The following is a 6,000-nucleotide window of genomic DNA, read 5'->3' as shown; positions in this document are numbered from 1 at the left end:
AAGACCATGCTCCAGTTTAGCTACCTCCTTTGTTGCTTGGTTCTAGATTGCATGCATGTTCTTAAGTCATTGACTCTCCTCCTAAGCAACTTCCAAACTATTTTATTAAACAAAGGCAATTCCAATATCTCCTCAACTCTCAATTCATAATACAGTTAAGATAACATACTATTTACCAGGCGCTGTGGCTCACACCTGTAATCCCAGCACTTTATGAGGCCAAGACAGGTGCATCACCTGAGGTCAGAAGTTCATTTGACCAGCCTGGCCAACATGATGAAACCCTGTCTCTACTAAAAATACAAACATTAGCCAGGCATGGTGGTGCACACCTGTAATTCCAGTTACTTGTTGGGCTGAGGCAGGAGAATTCCATGAACCCAGGAGGCAGAGGTTACAGTGAGCCAAGATTGCACCATTCCACTCCATCCTGGGCGACAGAGCAAGACTCTATCTCAAAAAACAAAACAAAACGAAACAAAAAACAAAACATATTTTTATCTCACGATAGCAAAACTTTTGGAAATAAGTAGTATTTTTTCTTTTAATACCCTATTCTGAGAAGCAACAAGTAGTTTTAGTAATTACATTATGTCTGAATAATGTAATGTTATACTGCTATTAAAATTACATTTATGGATGGCTTAAAATTAAGGTGAGGAGAATGCTCATTTAATTCAATGTAATTTAATTAAATATTTGCTCCAAAAAGGATTTAAGGTAGAGGGACTTACAAGACTGTACAAAAAAGAAATATCCAAAAAGATATAAATTATAAATACACAGCCAGGCACGGTGGCTAATGCCTATAATCCCAGCACTTTGGGAGGTCAAGGCGGGTGGATCACCTGAGGTCAGGAGTTTGTGACCAGCCTGGCCAACATGGTGAAACCCCATCTCTACTAAAAATACAAAATTAGCCGGGCATGGTGGCAGGTGCCTGTAATCCCAGCTACTTGGGAGGCTAAGGCAGAATAACTTGAACCCGGGAGGTGGAGGTTGCAGTGAGCAGAGATCACACCATTGCCCGCCAGCCAGCCTGAGAGAGTGAAGCTCCAACTCAAAAAAAAAAAAGGCCGGGCGCGGTGGCTCACGCCTGTAATCCCAGCACTTTGGGAGGCTGAGGCGGGCAGATCACGAGGTCAGGAGATCGAGACCATCCTGGCTAACACAATGAAACCCCGTCTCTACTAAAAATGCAAAAAATTAGCCGGGCGTGGTGGCGGGTGCCTGTAGTCCCAGCTACTTGGGAGGCTGAGGCAGGAGAAGGGCATGAACCCAGGAGGCGGAGCTTGCAGTGAGCTGAGATCGTGCCACTGCACTCCAGCTGGGCGACTGAGCAAGACTCCGTATCAAAAAAAAAAAAAAAAAAAAACTATATATATATATATATATTAGGCACGTGGCTCACACCTGTAATCCTAGCTCTTTGGGAGGCTGAGGCAGGAGGATCACTTGAGGACAGGAGTTCAAAACTAACCTTTTGGTGAGACCCTGCCGCTACAAAAAACAAATCAACAAATAAATAAATAAATAAATAAATAAAACAATTAACCAGGTGTGGTGGCACAAGCCTGCTGTCCTAGCTTTTCAGGATGCTGAGGTGGGAGGATCACTTGAGCCTGGAAGGTTAAGACTGCAGCAAGCCATGATTGTGTCACTGCACTCCAGCCTGGGCGACAGAGCAAGATGCTGTCTCATATACACAAAAATTACAAGTACATAAATTATAAGAACATTGTTGGTTACCTACTCATTAATATCATCTCCTCCCTTCCTCCTTCCTAACAGAAAGGACAAAATAGCAGGCTAGGCGCGATGGCTCACGACTGTATTCCCAGCATTTTGGGAGGCCGAGGCAGGTGGATCACCTGAAGTCAGGAGTTCGAGACCAACCTGGCCAACATGGTGAAATCTTGTCTCTACTAAAAATACAAACATTAGCCAGGTGTGGTGGCGGGCACCTGTAATCCCAGCTACTCAGGAGGCTGAGGCAGGAGAATCGCTTGAACTCGGGAGGCGGTTGCAGTGAGCCGAGATTGCACCATTGCACTCCAGCCTGGGTGACAAGGGCAAGAATCTGTTTCAAACAATGACAACAACAACAAAAACCCAAAATAAAAATGATAGTAATCATGTTCAAAAGGCAATCTCTGTTTCATTTGTATGAATATCTAAGACTTCTTAGATCTGTTGGTACTAACCAAAGAAAATTACAGAGTCACAAGAGAAAATCTTAAAACCGTATGCTAAACGTAACTGTCATCATAATCCGAAGGAAAAACACAAAGAAAGATGACAACCTTTGTAGATTACCCTCATGAAGATACCCTAGTTCATAGCACTGCATCAGGTTTTCAGTTCTACATTTTTTCTCTTAGGGTACCTTTTGTGTGTGTGTGTGTGTGTTGTGTTGTTTGTTTTTAACTCTCTACTTATTTCTTTCATCTTCCCCTGCATTCCCCCAACCACCACTCATTATCTGCTCTTTTCTGCTGTGCTTAGTGTCCTGGGAGGCTGATTGTTAGGTCCTTAGGTACTGCATGCCCAGGGCCCATTCCTGGTTGGGCCAGAGACTTGGCAAGTTCAAGAGTGGAAGATGGGTAAAAACCTAGGAAGAAGATGGGCCTAAGAAAGATGGGAAGAAAGCTGGGGAAACTGGTATAGGTGAAAATGTGAATGCCCTTGTGAATGCCCACCAGAGGGCACCCATTCTAGAAGAGGGTCTCAAAAATCAAGGGCACAATGATCCAACTTGTGGCTGTCGGCCAGTCTCTTTCGCCAGCTCCTCAGTGCTTGCTCAATGGAGACATGAACAAAGTGGCCATAATGGCAGGGATAGAGGCTATTCATGTGCCGTACAGTATAGACTTCCTCCCCCCAAAGCTAACCTAGCCACTGATGTATGTCCAACCTGCCAGTAGTAGAGAGAGACCAACACTGAGCCCCCGATATGGTATTATTCTCAGAGGGTACCAGGCACTTCTTGGTGGGAGGTTTATTGCACTGCAAATCAATTAAGAAACTGTTGGGGAAAATTCTGGTGTTTCTGAGCAAATGGCATCAAAAGCTTTGTTTGAGGATGTTTGCAAAGCTGCTTAGGAGCAGGGAACAGATTTACTTATATTCCAGGGTAATAAAGCTAATATGGTCCTCAAATCCTGGAAACATTTCAGAGTGATAAAAAAATGTCCCCCATGGGTTGGAAGGCAGATTTCTTTCCTGACCAAAATAATAAAGTCTCTCTCCAGAGGGCAAGTTTCTCAACAGTCTTCTTTTAAGAATGGGAGGTTCCTAAGCTCAGTGTTCTCAGCTGTTACAGATCTATTGTGTGCATGGGCATTCACCTGTATCACTGCCATGATGTTTGTTTGGCAAGGAGAACTGAAACAAATTTGGAGTTCATGCCACCTGCTATGCTGTGAATAATCAACTGCCTAAATCATCTGGGCTTGTTGTCTCCTTACCAGATGAAGCCATGAAGTGTGGCAAGTTAACTTAGTGCTTAGGGAGTGCCTGACTGTGTGACAATTTCCTACCACCAAATGTAATGACTTAAGACTACAGCCATTAATTATTTCTCACAGGCCTACAGGTTGGGCAGTTCTGGTGTCAGCTGGAATAACGCATACATCTGTAGTCAGCTGGTGGATTAGCTGGGGTGGAGCTGGTCTCAGATGGCTTCAGGTGGGTCAGCTTGCCTGTGTTCCATGTGGTCACTCACTCTTCAGCAGGCCAGGTTGGATTTGCTGTCATGGCAATGGTGGGGCTCCAAAATCAAACAAAAGGTCTGGGAAATTGCATGTGGGTGGGCCTTGAGGCTTAGACTCAAAATTAGCACACTGTCACTTCTAGCACATTGTATTGGCCTGTCACAAGGCCAGCACAAATTCAAAAGGTGATAATATAGATTTCATCTCTTAATAAAAGCACCTTCAAAGTCACATTTCAAGGGGTATACATACCGAGAGGGGGAGATGTGGGGCTGTTTTTGCAATCATTCAACTACATACTGGATCCTTTCCATCATGGAAGGAGCAGTGATTTGTCCTCACAGGAATAGATTCATATTCCAAATTCAGATTTGACTTCCCTGCCTGCAATATTTCTGCCAGCTCCATAATCTACGGATGCCTAATTCATTATCATAGTATTCCACACATTGCTTCTGATTAAGGAGCTTATTTTATGCTGAGAAAATTGTAGTGAAGAAACTCCTTGGTCTTGCCAGGAACCCTATCACTCAGATGTAGGTGCTATAATAAAGCAGCATAATAATCTTTTGGAGATTCAGTTATAGTGCTAATCAAGAGCCAACACATTGTGAGTTTGGGCTGCTGTTTATGGTATACGCCTTATACCAACAGCTAAAATATAGTACTGCTTCTCCCACAGTTAGAACATGGGTCTGGGTATCAAAGGGTGGAGGTAGGAGCAGTTCCTTTCTCTTTTACACCTAATAATTCATTTATGAATTCTTGGGCTCAGTAGGTTTGGAATACTTAGTCCCCAAGGGAGAAACAGTTGCCCTAGAGAACATAGTCATTGTTCATTACATTAGACATGTAATGAGACTGTCCCCAGACCACTGGGGCTATTGTTGCTGAACCAACAGGCAGAGAAGAAGTTACTAAATTGGGCTGCTGTTATGCAAGAGACAGAGAAGACTGAAGCCTCATAGATTCATTCACAGGGGAACCTTAATGTATTCTCATAAGTAATAATAAAATTCAAAGGAAAATGGCATCAATAAAATAAAGACAGTTTTTCAAGTCAACATTAAGGAATGTGTGTTCTTGTTTCTATGCCAATCTGGTTCATTGAGAAGTTGGCTATACCAACTTCTCAAATTTATTTATTTATAATTAAAAAAAATTATATAGCCAGGTATGGTGGCTCACGCCTGTAATCCCAGAACTTTGGGAGGCCGAGGTGGGCAGATCACTTGAAGTCAGGAGTTTGAGACCAGCCTCGGCAACATGGTGAGACCCTATCTCTACTAAAAATGCAAAAAGATTAGCTGAGTGTGGTGGTGCATGCCTGTAATCTCAGCTACTCATGAGGCTGAGGCAGGAGAATCGCTTGAACCTGGGAGGTCGAGGCTGCAGTGAGCCATGATCATGCCCCTGCACTGCAGCTTAGGCGACAGACCTAAACTCCATATAATTTTGTTTTCTTTTAATATAGAGACAGGGTCTCTTTCTGTTGCACTGGATGGTCTGGAACTCCTGAGTTCAAGTGATCCTCCCACCTACCACCTCCCAAAGGACTGGGATTACAGGCGTGAGGCACGGTGCCTGGCCTCAACTTTATTTTTATTGCTTCTTCCTGTTCCTTGCACGCACTTTACTTTCAACATGAACTGAAGTTCCTTTGGTTTTCGGAATGCCCCAAACTCCTTCCTAAAGCCACACATTTATTTATTTATTTATTTATTTATTTATTATTTTGAGACAGGGTCTCAATTCTGTCACCCAGGCTGGAGTGCAGTGGTGCGATCTCAGCTACTGCAACCTCTGCCCAGCAGGCTCAAGCAATCTTCCTACCTCAGCCTCCCAAGTAGCTGGCACTACAGGCATATGCCGCCATGCCCAGCTAATTTTTTGTATTTTTGGTAGAGATGGGTTTTCACCATGTTGCCCAGGCTGTCTCCAACTCCTGAGCTCAAGCTATCCCTTTACCTTGGTCTTCCAAAGTGCTGGGATTACAGGTGTGAGCCACCACACCTAGCCGCCATGTATTTAATAATGATGATAATACTCATATCATTGATGCTATGATGCACATTTAATGCCTCTGAAATCAGGAGATGTTGGCCAGTTGCTCATATGTAGACTGAGTCGTAGAAGTTCATGGTGTCATCGCTTCAACTGAGCCTCTGCAATGTTGGTACTACATGTGTTATTTTAAATTACTATTTAATATATCTCCAAATAGATTACCCTATAACTTGTCATTTAAAAGTTTTTACGTGCACAGAAAGACATGGAAACAGCAGTG

The sequence above is a fragment of the Trachypithecus francoisi genome, unplaced genomic scaffold, assembly GCF_009764315.1.
Source record: "Trachypithecus francoisi isolate TF-2019V2 unplaced genomic scaffold, Tfra_2.0 Lachesis_group8, whole genome shotgun sequence".
NCBI lineage: Eukaryota > Metazoa > Chordata > Mammalia > Primates > Cercopithecidae > Trachypithecus > Trachypithecus francoisi.
Note: the sequence above shows the minus strand (reverse complement) of the source record.